Genomic DNA, 17,652 nt, shown 5'->3' with positions numbered 1-17,652 from the left:
GATGGTATACTTACAGAACCCCAGAGAATCTTCTAAAAAGTTATTAGAAATAATCCACACCTTTAGCAAAGTTGCAGGATACAAAATAAATCCATATAAATCATCAATATTTTTATACATCACTAACAAAATCCAACAACAAGAGATACAAAGAGAAATTCCATTTAAAATAACTGCCGATAGTATAAAATGTTTTAGAATCTATCTGCCAAAGGAGAATCAGGAACTATATGAGCAAAAGTAGAAAACACTTTCCATCACCAATAAAGTCAGATTTAAACAATTGGAAAAATATTAAGTGCTCTTGGATAGGTCGAGCGAATATAATAAAGATGACAATACTCCCTAAACTAATCTATTTATTTAGTGCTGTACCAATCAAACTCCCAAGAAACTATCTTACTGACCTAGAAAAAATAACAACAAAATTCATCTGGAATAACAAAAGGTCAGGAATTTCAAAGGAACTAATGAAAAAAATCAAATGAAGGTGGCCTAGTTGTACCAGATCTAAAACTATATTATAAAGCAGCAGTCATCAAAACCATTTAGTACTGGCTAAGAAATACATTAGTTGATCAGTGGAATAGGTTAGGTTCACAACAATAGCAATCTAAGGTTTGACAAACCCAAAGACCTCAGCTTTGGGCATACAAATTCACTAAGTGCTGGGAAAATTGGAAATTAGTATGGCAGAAACTAGGCATTGACCCATACTTAACACTGTATAGAAAGATAAGGTCAAAAGTTAGAAAGTTTTTGTACAAACAAAACTAATGCAGATAAGATTAGATGGGGAGCAATAAACTGGGAAAACATTTTTATATTCAAAGGTTCTGATAAAGGCCTCATTTCCAAAATATATAGAGAATTGACTGAAATTTACAAGAAATCAAGCCATTTTCCAATTGATAAATGGTCAAAGGATATGAACAGACAATTTTCAGATGAAGAAATTGTAACTATTTGTAGCCACATGAAAAAGTGCTCCAAATCACTACTGATCAGAGAAATGCAAATTAAGAGAACTCTGAGAGACACATCTCTCAGATTGGCCAAGATGACAGGAAAAGATAACAATAACAAATGTTGGAGGAGATGTGGGAAAATTGGGACACTAATACATTGTTAGTGGAATTGTAAATGAATCCAACCTCTCTGGAGAGCAATTTGGAACTATGCTCAAAAAGTTATCAAACTGCATACCCTTTGATCCAGCAGTGTTACTACTAGGCTTATATCCTAAAGAGATCTTAAAGGAGGGAAAGGGACCCACATGTGCAAAAATGTTTGTGGCAGCCCTCTTTGTAGTGGCTAGAAACTGGAAATTGAATGAATACCCATCAGTTGGAGAATGGCTGAATAAATTGTGGTATATGAATGTGATGGAATATTATTTTCTGTAAGAAATGACCAGCAGGATGATTTCAGAAAGGCCTGGAGAGACTTACATGAACTGATGCTGAGTGAAATGAGCAGGACCAGGAGATCATCATATACGGCAACAACAAGATTATACGATAATCAACTCTGATGGATGTGGCTCTCTTCAACAATGAGATGATTCAAACCAGTTCAAATTGTTCAGTAATGAAGAGAATGAGCTATACCCAGAGAGAGAAATATGGCAAATGAGTGTCGACCACAACATAGCATTTCCACTCTTTCTGTTATTGTTTGCTTGCATTTTTGTTTTACTTCTCAGGTTTTTTTCTTTCTTTCTACATCCGATTTTTCTTGTGCAGCAAGATAACTGTATGAATATGTATATAGACAGTGGATTTAACATATACTTTAACATAAAAAAGAATGAATTTTTATATTAAAAGGTTTTTAAACTTTTAAAAAAAGAAACCCATTTGTCCATGCCCTTTGAATATTTTCTGTTGTGGCTCTTGGCCCCATAGATTTGTGTTAATTACTTATATGTTTGAGATATCAGACCCTTATTGGATATTTAAGGCAAAGATGATTCTTGGTCAGACTCTTCCTTTCAGACCTATATTGATTTATACATTCAGAAGTTTTCCAATGTCTAGGTAGCACACTGGGTAGAGTGCCAAGTCTGGAGTCAAGAACAACTGAGTTCAGATATAGCCTTGGACACTTATTAGCTGTGTGACCCTGGGCAAATCACTTCACTACTGTTTGCCTCAGTTTCCTCTTCTTCTTGTTGTTATTATTGTTGTTTGTCCTTCATTCTCGAAGAGGACCATGGCATCAGGTAGGTGATGCCATAACATGCAAGTGAATTGGATTTGAGTAAGGAAAGGCTGTGTAGAGTCATCAGCTTCACTTTCCCCTCTGGAGCCATCTGGGTTCAGTGGCCAAATCTAGGTTGGGACAACTAGGGATGGCCCTTTTTAAGCTAAGGTATCTAACAGGTCTTATTTTGACTGAAGCAAAATCCATTCAATGATTAAGGCTAGAGTGAAAGAGGCCATTCTTTGATTCCTCATCTATAAAATGATGATAAAAATAGCACCTATATGGCAGGGTTGTTATAAGGATCAAACGAGATAATACTCCGAAAGTGCCTAGTATATGTAAGCTCTATATAATAATGTTAGCTATTATTATTCATCAAAATTATATATTTTATTTTTTATTATTGCCATGTACCTTGTTTGATTTTGTGAAAGATGACTGCAATTGCTTCAAAAATTTGTATGGCATTACCTTTAAAATTCAGATCATGGGTATTTTAGGTTCATTGTAGTATATGTTGTAAAATGTTGGCTTTAACCTCTTTCTGACAAACATTTTTCCTGTTTGCCTAACAATTCTTGTCAAATAGGGTTTTTCTTCCAAAAATAAATTTATGTTCTTAACTTTTAATAAAAAATGCAATATTGAATCCAACTGTCTTTCATTCTAATTATTCATTATGTTCCGTAAACATAATTTTCTATTTCCTTAATCAGTTACAAGTAATATTGAAATGTATTACTTAATAGTATAATTTGAGGTCTGGAATACCAATTTACCTTCATTCTTACTTTTTAAAATACTTAACTTGCGAGTGTAGACTGTTTCTTCAAATAAATTTTGTTATTATTTTATCTATGTCTGTAACAAAACCCTTGGGTGTTTTGATTAGTATACTGCTAGACTTGTAAATTAATTTAGGTTGTCACTTTCACTACTTTGGCAGGGACCAGGCATGGGTGCTGAATAGCTTACCAGTTCTTTCTTTCTTTTTTTCTTTCTTTCTTTCTAGGAACATTTTGTAATTGTACCGATATAGGTCTTGAGTTTGTGTTGGCAGACTGACTCGTGGATGTTACAGTTTGTAGAAACTTTGAGTAGGGCATCCATTTCTGTTATTTACTACTGGATTTTATCATTACCATATAGAAATTCTGCTCAGTTTTGTGGGTTTACTTTCTACCCTGGTACATTCCTGAAATTGTTGTCTCAATTTCTCTGCATCTGTAGATTTTCTACATAAACAGTCATGTCACCAGCAAATAGCAATGATTATGTCTACTCTTTGACCACTTTATGTTATACCTTAATTTTCTTTCTCTTATTTTGTTGCTATAGCTACTATTTCTAGAATTATACTGAATAAAAGTGGGAAAGGAAAACAATCTTATTTTACTTTTACTTTTGTTGGGCAGGGGTCTTGTATTTCCCCAGTGAATATAATGCTAATTTGGGTTTTCAATAGAACTTCTTATCATTTATCAAAATCATCCTCTATCCCTGCTTCATGGAGATTTTAGCATAAAGGAATTTCACTTTGTGAAATGCTTTTCTTTTTTACTTCTAGTAATATAATCATGTGATTTGAGATGTTGTGTTTAATAAAATTCATCATTGAATTGTTTTCCTGAGGTTGAATTACTCTTGCATCCCTGCTATAAATTCATCCTCATCAGATTTTTCCCTCATTAGCACATAAGCTCCTCGAGAGTAGGGATTATTTTCGTTTTTTTTTTTTTTTTGTCTTCGTAGCCTCTGTGCCAGGCACATGGTAGATATTTGATTAATGGTTATTGAATTTAAGGTTTGAGAGGTATTCTCTTGCTTGCCTTCATAACTTAGTTCACTCTTCTAAAATACGTTAAGGGATTTTGTTCTTTCCTAATGAGGATTTTTAGCTGTCTATGATGGATAGTAGGTTTTAGACACCATTATTATGCCCAATCCCTTCCATAAGAAAACTGAGGCTCTAGGAGTAGTACGGATTTGTGGAAGGTTAAATAGGTAGTAAGTGATTTAGCTGGAATTTGAACTTTAACTGTCTGGGTTTATTTTTGTTTGTTTTTGCTATTTAGTTTTTTACATATGGGGAGGATTCTGGGAAGATGGCTGAGTAAGTTGGTAAATATCAATTTTCAAATTCTATTTGAAATCTAGAAGGAAATATGGGAGGAGGGAAGCAAAGAGTGAGGGAAGAAGACAAGGGAGTGATCCATGGGTGGGGGGAAATTAAGGAATAGCAAGGAAAGTTTAGGAACAGAATTAAAGGAAAGAGTCAACAGGGATAGGAAAGACATGTTTATGTGTGTGTGGGGGTATTTGTATGTGTATGTATAGATCTAAATATGTACACATAAATACTTTTGCAGATGCAGGGTTTTCAAGCAAAATTATAAAACCAAAGAAAGAAAAAAGAATTTTCAAATTGTGCCACTTTAAAAAATGATGGAGTTGAAAGTGTTTTACAAATCTACAAAAAAGTGCTCTTGGAAAATGTCAATTCTATCACAAGCAGAAATTAAGTCCAAGAATTCATCACATGCAAGATGAGGGTACTACTGATTGTTCTGATACCAGAACTGGATCTCTAGACCCATATTTTCACCCTAAGCTCCATGGCTTTGTTATTTACACTCAATGTTCCTATAACTCAGTTTCCTAATTTGTAATGTGGAGAAAATATTGATTTCCCACTCCAAAGTCTTCAAGGAATAAAGACTATTACTACTCTCAGATACCAGGAATTTAAATGATGCTAATTAATTTTACAAAAATGAATGTATTGACAAGCATTTATTAGATATTTAATATATACCAAGAAGTGTTCTAAGTGCAGGGTATACTTTGGGGGAAAAAAACAGTTCCTGGCTTTAAGTTCACATTCTAATAGCGGAGACAACATCCAAACAATTATGTTCAAGCAAAATATATAAAGGATAAAATGGGAGCAATGTCAGAGGGCAGGCACTAAGATTAAGCAGGTCTGTGAAAGCTTATTGCAGAAAGCAGGATTTGAGCTGAGACTTAAAGGAAACCATGGCCAGGAGTTAGACATAAGGAGGGAGGGAGAGCATTCTTGGCGTGATGGACAGCCAGTGGAAAAACTTGAGCTAAGTAGATGGAGTTTCTTTTAGGAGGAACCACAAGGATGCCAGTGGCACTAGACTGATTGTACATGGAGGGGTAGAGGTAGAGAGGAGAAGGAGAACTAAAGTGTAAGAATATTAGAAAGGTACCAAGGAACTAGGTTAGGAAGGGTTTTCAGTGCCAAAGAGAGGAATTTGTATTTGATCTTCAAGATTATAGGGAAGCACTGAAATTTTTAGAGTCACAGTACCTATCTTTATATATGTATCCCAGGAAAGCTTTTATAATAGTTTGGAATTACACAAATTGAGGCTAAATATAAAGGTGACATAGCCAGACCTGGGCTTTAGGAAGATCAGTTTGTTTATTGGAGAGGAGAATAGAGTTGGAAAACACTTGGGGTTGGCAGACCTACCAGTAGATTGGTTCAATAAGTCAGGACTGAGGTGATGAGGGTCTGCAGCAGGGTGGGAGCCTGGGTTACAGGAAAGAGGGAGGGGAGTGTATTCAAGAGATGGAGATAAGTGAAAGTGAGCCTGGAGTTAAGTGTGACCCATGAGTTGCAGGCCTTGTAGAAACATGGTAGTGCTCTTGATTAAGGAATAGGAAAGTTTAGATGAAGGAGGTGATTGAGAGGAAAGATAATATGTCCAAGATTGAACTTGTTGAGTTTTAAGATATCTTCTGGACATTCAGTTCAAGATAGGCAGTTGGAAATACAAGACAGGAAGTCAAGGAGAAGGTTAGGACTAGAGAAAGATGGGAATCACTTGCACAGAGATGATCACTGAACCATGAGAATTGGAGAGATCATCAAGTGCAATAATACAGAGGCAGCAGAAAAGAGGACCCGGGACAATTCCTTGGAAAACACCCTTGTTTAGTGGGTATGACAGGGATGAAGATCTAGCAAAGGAGAATGCAGGTAGGAGGAGAAACCAGGAGAGAGCAGGGTCATGAAAACCTCTAGGGGAGAGTACCCAGGAGAAGAGCGATCACCAGTGTCAGAAGCTTCCAAGAGATCAAGAAGATTAAGACCAAAAAAAAGGCCTTAGATTTGTTCATTAAGAGAGAATTGGTAACACTAGAAAGAGAAGTTTCAAATTATGAGGTTGGAAGTCATCTATAAAGAATTAAGTGTAATAGTAAAGGAAGTTGAAGCAACACTTCCTGAAGACTTTCTCAAGGAGTTTAGCCATGAAAGGGAGGAGAGAGATATGATGATAGTTAATGAGAATGGACAGAGAATGGACAAGTGAGAATTTTTTAAGGCTTGAAGAGACTTGATATTATCGAGCTGAAAAGGCCACATGAAGTGCTTAGACAAGGAAAGCTGTACTACTTCCCTCACGTGCTCTTGGCAATGTTGTAGAGTGAGCTGGACATGGATTCAAAGGATCTCAGAGCTATAGTGATTAGAAAGCCTGGGTGCGTAATGGTCCTAACCATGGCAACCATCATGTGGTAATGTAAGCAGAATAACACTAAGGAAAGAGATTCATAAGCTCATATGTGACAGCTAAATAAGTTTTCTCCTTTTCACTTGGATATCAAATACCATGGGTTAAATGCAGTGTCTGCTCACAGAGGAGGAAAGGAAAAAAAAACTCTCTTTTTCATTTCGGGGACCAGAACTATCACTAGGCTGAGTGAAGCAACCAGAGTTCTGACTTAAGGTTACAATTCAGAAGGCATTGTCATCACATTAATTGCTTCATCGGGGCTTTATCGGTGTCAAAACCTTGAGTTAGTTAAACATGAAGTGACCAGGTGACTAGATGGGTTAATTTCTATCCCAGCCTGCCAAGATTTTCACCTCTCCTCCCTCCAAACAGCTTCTGCCTTGGGATGGTGTTTATGGGTCACACCCCTATCCCTCCTAAGGGTGTGCTTTGTGCTGTTTGCTCCAGACACATCAGCTCCCAATTACAGCTCATTCTATGCTTCATAGTGAATCGGGGCAGATGACTTCTTCTTTGCTGCAACCATGCCCAGCAATACTGGGCAGCTTGAGCCAAGAATGATCTGACTCTTGTTACAAGCTGCAGTGAACCAGACTGGCCGCATTTGTCAGCCCCCAACCCATTTGTCACCCCAGAATTGTAGAATATCTATGTCCCCTGACTAAGGGGTCTCAACTGCAACAGGGAGAAAATGTGAAAGGCCATGGAATTCATCACTGTAATTAAAAGAAATCAATTTCTTCTTTCCCATCTTCTCACTAATTAGAATTATTAAGCCAATGTTTGAATTGTACATTCAATCCTTTCTGTATAATTGTGGCCTTGCCTAGGCAGAGGGAAAACATCAAAGAGGCATTGAGAATTCTGGAGGCTCTGCCTCACTTCCCACTTCCACTTCTGCCAAATAAAATTTCTATCATCATCATTATCGCCTCGCATGATAGAGCTGCGTGGGACTTTACAGTCATGGAGCTACTGAGAAGTATGGGCCCTGGCAGGGACATAAGGCCGGATGGTCAAGGAGCAATACTGAATTTGCCTGCACATCGGTTTTCTCAAACATGGGCTTCAGCTGTCATGGTGATTTGAACATATGAGGCAGCAGCTTGGCAGATGGAGATTGGGTAGTAAGGAGAAAGAGGCAGAAGTGACAAAGAAGCACTAGGGGCAATCATGAACAACAACAACAACAAAACCAGTGGGATACCCGGAGTGGTAAAGAATGTGCTAAGTTGGACTCGGCCAGCTTAATGGATGACGGATTAGTAGGGAGACAAATAAGTGATTTTGTTGATTCGTACCAGTGGGTAAGAGACTGAAAGCAAACGGGATTGGTTTAGTCCTTAAGATTCCATCACCCCCTTCTCCCTCTCTAATCAGTCTTCTCCAGCAGCCATTCGAAGTTCTATAAGGCCAACAGAAGAAGCCAAATGAACGACAGATACAAGGAAAGCCAGGCGACTTCCCTAATGTTGTCAATGTCTGCCTTTCTTTCTCATTTTCAACTCTCAGATTAGGGGCAACCATCCTTTATGTTTGGTAGAGGCCAACTTTGTAATACTGTAACTTACCAGGTTTGCACAGCTATTAAATGTCTAAGACTAGATTTGAATTTGATTCCTGTCCGTAACCCTGTGCTGCCTCTAACTGCCAGTGGTCACGTGATCTGGTACCTGACCTGTGACTCATTCCCCCTTCATTCTTTATGTAGGATTCCTAAAAATTTTAAGTTCAGGGCCCAATTGGAGTTCCACTGGCTTCTCCAAATAAACGATTTTTTTTGACAATCCGTAAGAGGTGTTTCTTCCCAAAGAGCCACTTGTCAAGTTTAGTATTTATGGAACTATATATTTAAGGTAGAAACATAAGAATCTTTCTATAGGGCACATGATGAAAAAAGCTACCCACATCTACAGAGAGAACTGATGGACTCTGCGTACAGAATGGAGCATATCGTTTTTCATTTTTTTATTTCTCTTGCTTTTTTGCAATATGGCTAATATGAAAATAGGTTTTCATGATTTTACAAGCATAATTGATACCTTATTACTTCCTTTCTTAATATGGGGTGGGATATGAGGAATCATAAGGAAAAGAGAGAATATAGAACTAAAAAAATTTTAAATGATAAAATAAAGTATAATTATTTTAAAAATACAAAGAAAAAAGAAACCTCAGAAGATTACTTTGTAGGCACCCTTTCCAAGATTTTGGAAGTTTTAAATGATTTAAGTTTATAAGAAAAATACCTTTAGAATCACAAGACCACAGATTTGGAGGCTGAAAAAACCTTCCAGACCATCTTCCAACATTAGGTTTTTTGACATACTTGACAAATGAGGAAACTGAGGCCCAGCGAGGTAAATTATCTTGTTAATGTCACATAATAAATGACAAGTTGGGATTTGAATTCTAACCCCACATCACAGGCATACCCCAGCATCTCACAAACTATACCAAGATGAGGGCAAAATGGGATCATGATTTAGACACAAAGGGGGATACTATAAGCAAATAAGGAGAGTAAGGGATAGTTTACCTGACAGAGATTTGGAGAAAGAAGGACTTTATATCCAAACAAGAAATAAAGAACATTATAAAATGCAAAATACCGTGTTTCCCCGATAATAAGACCTATCCCGAAAATAAGCCCTCCCCTTCCTGTGTAAGATTCCTCTAAAATAAGCCCTCCCCCGAAAATAAGCCCTATTGAGATTGCTACTGTAGTGAAGGTGATCCCCTGCGCTACACACTACATTATGGTACCCTCTGTATGCACTGTTCCCCCCACTCCACCCCTGCAGCAGTGAGCACGTCATCCTGTTCTTCCCCAGTGATTTGCTTGCTGGCGCCATTGAGAGCAGTGCCACAGAGGAGAGCTGAGGCAGGACAACATAAAAACCCGGTATGTAAGTGGGAGTGAGGGGGCATATGGAGGATAAAAGGGGCATGATGGAGGATAAAAGAAGAACTCAGGAGGCATCATGGAGGATAGAAGGAGCACTCAGGGAGCATGATGGGATTAAAACATTATTGAGGGGCATGATGGAGTGAAAAGAAGGACTGATGGTCATAATTTTATTATTCTGTCTGTTTTGACCCCCAGACATGAGTACAAAAAGGAAGAGCTATACTGTTGAGTACAAGAAAGCAATTGTAGAGGAGTCACATGGTAAGAATCTTGCAGTTTTCTGTAAAGAAAACTTTTGGATCTTCGAATGGTCAGAAAATGGAGAGCAGATTATAATAACCTCAATCAACAGGTGGATGAGGGAAAAGGGAAAAAGCACAGGTCTGGATCAGGTCGGCAACCCTTATATCCTGACTTGGAGATCCTCATTGATAAATGGATAGCTGACAGGAGAGCAAAGGCCTTGGTTGTGCTGTCAATGTTCATTAAAATAAGCCCTCCCCCGAAAATAAGCCCTCTGGTGTTTTTCTGTCCAAAAAAAATAATAAGACAGTGTCTTATTATCGGGGAAGCACGGTAGATAATTTTGATTATATTGAATTTAAAAGTTTCTGTACAAACAAAACCAATGCAACCAAGATTAGAAAGCAAGTAGAAAAATGGGAAATAATTTTTATACCCAGTGTTTCTGATAAGGGCCTTATTTTCAAATATATAGGTAACTTGGTCAAACTTATAAGAATTCAAGTCATTCCCCAACGGGTAAATGGTCAAAGGATATGAACAAGCAGTACTCAGATGAAGAAATTAAAAGATATCTATAGTCATATGAAAAATGTTCTAAATCACTATTGATTAAAGAAATACAAATAAAAACAACTCTGAGATACCACCTCATACCTATCAGATTGGATAAGATGACAGGAAAATAAAATGGTAAATGATGGAGGGGAAAACTGGGACATGAATGCGTTGATGAATGGATTGTGAAATGATCCACTATTCCAGAAAGCAATTTGGAACTGTGCCCAAAGGGCCACAAAACTGTGCATACCCTTTGATCTAGCAGTGTCATTTCTAGCTCTATATCCCAAAGAGACCATTAAGTAAAAGGAAAAGGACCCACATGTACAAAAATTTTGTTGCAGCTCTTTTTTGTGGTGGCAAGGAATTGGAAATTGAGAGGATGCCCAAAAGTTGGGTAGTGAACTGAATAAGTTAGGGTATATGAATGTAATGAATATTATTGTTCTATAAAAATGATGAACAGGAAGATTTCAGAAAAATCTGGAAAGACTTATATGAACTGATGCTGAGTGAAGTGAGCAGAACCTGAACTTTGTATATAGTAACAGCAAGATTGTAGGATGAGCAGCTATGATACATTTAGCTTTTCTCAGCAATACAATGACCCAGGACAATTCCAGTAGATTTGTGATGGAAAATGCCATCCACATCTAGAGAAAGAACTATGGAGATTGAATACAGATCAAAACTACTATTTTCACTTTTTTGTTGTTTTTTTTTTCTTTGCCATGTTTTTTTCCTTTGGCTTTGGTTTTGCTTACACAACATGATTGATATAGAAATATATCCAAAGTGATTTGTATATTATAACTTATATCAGACTGCTTGGGGTCTTTGGGAGGGGAGAGGAATGGGAGGGAGGGGAAAAATTTGGAACTCAAAACCCTATAAAAGTGAATGTTTTAAACTATCTTTACATGCAGTAGGGAAAAAATATTATTAAGTGGAAAAAAGAGAAGAGGCCCAGAACTGGTCTTATTTTATCTACATGACCTTAAATGCTCTATTATTTTCCATTCCCTAAATTCCCTTTTCTTATGTTCATATCACTGACCATTCTCTTCTCGGTATCATATAAAGGAAAAGAAAGAGGATAAACACTTATTAAGTTCCTACTATATGCCAGACACTGTGTTTTATGCTTTTCAGACATTATCTGATTTAATCTAAACTTAATATATAGCATAATAGCTTCTATAACGCACTTTATAAACCTGAGTTACGATGATAGTACAATAAGTGTCCTTCACAGCTGAGCTCAAGTCCCTCCTCCCTCCAAGATTACTCTAGCCCAGAGAAAATCTCACCCTCTAGTCTCATCGCCAATTTTTTTTAACTTTTGTTATTTAATCATAAACAATGTGGTATTTATTATGTTAATAGCAATTATAACTAGTATTGACAAAGTGCTTTAAAGTTTGTAAAGTCTTTTTACAAATATCTTTTTTCATCCTTACGACAGTTACTACCTTCCTTATACACGTGAAGAAACTGAGGATTCGGCCACAGTCACACAACTAGCAAAATGTCTGCGACTGAACTTGAAACCAGTTTTCTGACTCCATGCCCTTAGCTGCTGCCTCTTTATGGTTAGCCTGTACTCGGACTCTTGCCCAGTGAATACAGTTGTGGGCTTGAAGGTAAGTTGAACAAAGTTCAAATTCTGCTCTTGATGCTTACTAGCTGTATGACCAAGCTATTTCATCTTTGGGCAAGTCATTTCATCTTTGTGAAGTTGTCTCAGCCACATCTTTAGGATTTATGTACTAAGGTCAGAAAATTGCTTCATCTAGTTACACAAAGTTGTATTCTCTCATTTTTATAAGGTCCTTAGTACCTTGAGTCAAATACTGGCACCTAATCATCAGGTTGCATTGATATGAATAGAAGCAGGTCCCATCCCTGAAATTCTCTGATACTGAGGAGGTCCCTCATTGCTTGCCTATGTGTATCAAAAATTCCTGGAGGGAGGCGACGTGTTTTCTCCTTCTCTGTATGCTCTTCTCCCATGACCCAGTGTCTTTGGCACAGAACACACTAGAAGTATTGGTTAATACCAATTTCTTCAACAGGAAAATCCAGCCATCACTAACTCTGCTTGACTCAAAAGGCAAGTTGATCTTGAAGTTTCTCATCACAGGAAAGATAGAAGTTAGCTTTCTTGGTGCCTTTCTTTCTTCCAGTTCCCTTGGAGAAAACATTTTTTGAGAGGGATGATTAGGGGATGCTTCAGAATCGTAGCTGCCACATGTCTCAGGTTCCCCCAGCTATCAGTTCTCCTGTAAAGGCAAGTTATCTAATGAGAAGTCATATTTCTCATTAAGAGAATAGTTTCCACTGAGTCTGTTAGCATTGTTGAGAAAATAAGTGATGATGTGCTACTGCTTGGAGCTTTTAAGTATTCCTAATTTTTTTTAAAAAGGAATTGCTCATTAATAAAATATTTTTAAGGGATCTGATTTATATGCCAGGCAGGGATTCTTAAGCTTTGGGATGATCATGGACCCCTTGGCAGACAGATGGAGTGTATAGATCTCTTCTCTGAGTAATATTTGCAAAAGCCTAAAATAAAATACATATGATTACAGAGGAAATTAGTTGTATTTAAATGGAGTTGGGAAAATATTTTTAAACCAAGTTCAAGACTCCAGGATAAGAGCCCCTAGTACTAGGTATATATGAAATTAACAATATTTATAGAAATTAACAGATTTTTTTTCATTCAAGTAGGATTATAACTAGAAAGAAAAAGGAAGTCACCTAGTAGTTTCAAGCTGCATAATTTACAAAATGACAATTTTGTTAGCAGACATTATTTAGTTTTATCAAATATGCACAAATGTCAGTCATCTTACTCCATGGGTCCTGGTAATTTCATTACTTTGATCTGTCTAATTACTTTTCTAACAATACTCCCTGATAAGATTTTTTTTTATAAATAAATGTTGTTGATATATTTTGTTTTTATCTTGTCTACATTTTCTCAATATTCCCCTCCCTTCTATCACTCTGAAAGGCATCTCTTTTTACAAAAACTAAAAAAAGAAAAAAAATTCAGCAAAGCTAATACATCAAAAACAAATCTGAAATTATATGTAGAGTTCCACACCCAGGGACACCCCCCAACCTCAGACATGTGTGTTTCTCTCCCTCCCCCACTCCCCCCAAAGAGACAGGCAAGGTACTGTCTGTTCTTTTTTCTTGGGAGATAAGTCTGGTGATTATTTCACAACAATTTTTCATTCTGTTTTTGTCATTTCCATATACTGTACATTGCTGCAGTCACTGAGTGCATTTTAATTTTTCTTTTTTTACTTACCAGTTCATAAATATCTTCTCCTGGTTTTCTGTATTCTGATATTTGTCATTTCTTTTTAAAATTCTTTTTAAATTTTGAACTCCACAAACATCAACAAATATGAACATTTACACATACAAAGAAGAAAAAAAGACTGTATATGAAGTCACAAAATGCTGCTGTGGATAGCGGTTTTTTTTTTTTTTTTTAATACAATCTATTGAATTTAAAATTATAGTATCAACACTATACTTCCCTGTGAACTTCCTTCTGGACTCTTTGGTGAATTTCAAAATATTTCATTGATGTCCCTGTTTTCTCTTTTCTCTTTTATTTTGCCATCATTACCTCCACTTGCTCTCAATAACTTTCCCTCTTGGGGGATGCAGGAAAACTGGGACACTGATGCATTGTTGGTGGAGTTGTGAACGAATCCAACCATTCTGGAGAGCAATCTGGAATTATGCCCAAAAAGTTATCAAACTGTGCATGCCCTTTGACCCAGCAGTGCTATTACTGGGCTTATACCCCAAGGAGATACTAAAGAAGGGAAAGGGATCTGTATGTGCCAAAATGTTTGTGGCAGCCCTCTTTGTAGTGGCCAGAAGCTGGAAAATGAATGGATGCCCATCAATTGGAGAATGGTTGGGTAAATTGTGGTCTATGAATGTTATGGAATATTATTGTTCTGTAAGAAATGACCAGCAGGATGAATACAGAGAGGCCTGTAGAGACTTACATGAACTGATACTGAGTGAAATGAGCAGAACCAGGAGATCATTATATACTTCAACAACGATACTGTATGAGGATGTATTCTGATGGAAGTGGATTTCTTTGACAAAGAGACCTAACTCAGTTTCAATTGAACAATGATGGACAGAAGCAGCTACACCCAAAGAAAGAACACTGGGAAATGAGTGTAAACTGTTTGCATTTTTGTTTTTCTTCCCAGGTTATTTCTACCTTCTGAATCCAATTCTCCCTGTGCAACAAGAGAACTGTTTGGTTCTGCACACATATATTGTATCTAGGACATAGTCAACATATATAGGGCTGCTTGCCATCTAGGGGAGGGGAAAAATTGGAACAGAAGTGAGTGCAAGGGATAACGTTGTGAAAAACACCCTGGCATGGGTTCTGTCAATAAAAAGTTATTATAATTAAAAAAAAATATTACCTTTCCCTCTTGGACTTCCGGGAGCCAAGATGGTAGAGTAAGCAGCAAATCATCATAACTCTCCCATGTTCCTCTCCAAACAACCATAAAATAGAACCCCCAAACAAATTCTGGAACAGCAAAACAGCAAAAAGATGGAGTAAAACAATCTTTTAGTCTAAAAAATTTGGAAGATCCGCAAGACAGGTCTGTCACACTCAGGTAAATAGCATTTGAAATCCAGGATAGAAAGTATCTCAGCAAACCAGCAACAAGACTCACCTCAGCAAACCGGCGGGAAAGCCTGAGCCTCAGTGCAGTGGAGCAGGCAGACACTCACACCTCAGCTTAGCCAAGGGAATGGGCAGACTCCAGCTGTGAGAACTGCCATGTGCTTCAGTGTAGCCCTGGGGAAAGTGGCCAGATCACCAACATGTTTCAGTATAGCTCCAGGGAAGTGCAAAAATATGCCACTCCCGTCAGCACATGCCAGACATTAGCACTACGACCCCAGATCAGCATCCAATACGCTGCAGAACTGTGGGACCACCCGCAACACTAACCCCCCTCACCCTGACCTCTCAGCACAGCACCAGACCCAAGGGTCCCCTGTGGACCTTTTAGCAATAGAAGTGCAGCACCAGGTAAACAACTAGAGCCTGCAGTCCCTGTCACAAGAAGCCTGGACAATACCCTTCTACTCCAGGAACAGAGCTCAAATTTAAAAGAAAGGAAAAAGGACTAAAAAAGTTGAGCAAAAAACAACAAAAATAGAACCTGACCATAGACAGTTACTATCATGACAGGGATGATCAGGACACCGACTCAGAAGAGTTGGTAACAATGTAAAAACATCTATGGACAAAATCACAAACAAATATGGAAAGTAATCTCAAGCTCAGAAATAACTCGTGGAAGAGCTCAAAGAGGAGCTTAAAAATCATGTAAGAGAAAAATCCAAAGAAAACTTTGGAAAAGAAATGAGAGTGATAAAAGAGAATTATGAAAAAAAAGTCAACAACTTTGGGGAAAAAAACAAAACAATTCCTTACAAAGTTGTACAAAGTACAACTGGCCAAATGAAAAAGGAAACCAAGGAAAGCAACTCCTTGAAAAGTAGAGTTGGGAAAGTGTAAGCTAATGATGATAACGAATCAATTAAATAAAGTCAAGAAAACAAAAGCAAAGGAGAAAATATAACATCTCTCAATGGAAAAACAACTGACCTAGAAAATAGATCTAGGAGGGACAATTTCATAATCATTGAACTACTTGAAAGCCATAGTCACAAAAAGGACCTGGAAAGTATCTTTCAGGAAATTATCAAGGAAAATTGTCCTGATCTTCTGGAACCAGAAGGCAAAATAGGCATTGAAAGAATCCTCCTGTTACCTCAGGAAATAGATCCCAAAATAAAAACTCTTAAGGAATATTATGGCCAAATTATAGAACTATCAGGTTAAGGAAAAGTACTGTAAGTATCCAGAAAAAAAATTCACATATCAGGGAGCCACAATCAGGATTACACAGTATTTAGCAACTGTACCATTAAAGGATAAGAAGTCATGGAACTTAATGTTCTGTAAGACAGTGGAGGTAGGACTACAAAGAAGAATTTCCTAACTGGTGAAATTAAGTATAATACTTAAAAGGGAAAATGATCACTCAAGGAAATAGAAGGATTTCAAGCTTTCATAAGAAGAACAGAGCTGAACAAAAAAATGTGATCTCCAATATCAAGACCCAAGAAAAACAAACAGATAAAAAGGGAAAAGATAACATAAGGGATTCAATGGAGTTGAACTGTTTACAATCCATGTGGGAAGGTGATACTTGTAATTCTTTTTTTTTTTCCTTTGCCAAACATTCTTATATGCATAGCAGAACATCAGGGAGGATTTAAAATATGTAACAATAAATTTCCTTTTCAAGGAAACATAATAGAAGAAATTATATTGATCAGTGTCCATCTTTGCTTCCTTGTGGGTTACACTTTTGTTCTCTTCTGTGCACTTTTTACTTTATTCTTTTCCCCCCTTTTATCCCCCACACTTCCCCCAAAGAGGCTACAGTTAAACACAGATTATAGGATTTTATATCTGTATATATACACACATATTTATATAAATATGTTCATACTCATCCACATACACACATACATAGACATACATGCATAAATACCCATATATAGCCATACACACATATATACACATCTACCCATATGTAAACATGCACCTAAAATATTATTACCATGACTGACATATAATCTAGATTTCTCTCTTGATTGTCTAAGATCAATGATTACTAGCCCTGCATTTTGTCCCGATAAAAATTCTACAGCCATGTTTGTTGTAGTGTTTGTGTGCATCTCTTATTTCCTATCTGTGCAAACTCTTGTACTTTAATGCTACTCCTTAACTTGCCTTGCTATTACTTAACCACCCACCGCCTATGGATCCTTCCCTTAAATTCTCCCTCCACCCTTTTCTTCCCTCTTTATCACATTCCCATTAATCTATACACCTAATCCCAGTCTTGTTCATCTAAACACCTTTCTGTACCCTATCTTATCTTATGGCTACCCTTTCTCTACTCTTTATCCCTTGCCCATTAATCTACATAGCTTTTCCCACTGCCATAAATCTACACATCCTTCTATACCACACTTTATCCTATTCCCTCTCCCCTTATTTCATTATGGATTTTGGAGGGTGCTATA

The sequence above is a fragment of the Sarcophilus harrisii genome, chromosome X (assembly GCF_902635505.1).
Source record: "Sarcophilus harrisii chromosome X, mSarHar1.11, whole genome shotgun sequence".
Taxonomy (NCBI): Eukaryota; Metazoa; Chordata; class Mammalia; order Dasyuromorphia; family Dasyuridae; genus Sarcophilus; species Sarcophilus harrisii.
This window is presented reverse-complemented; position numbering follows the sequence as displayed.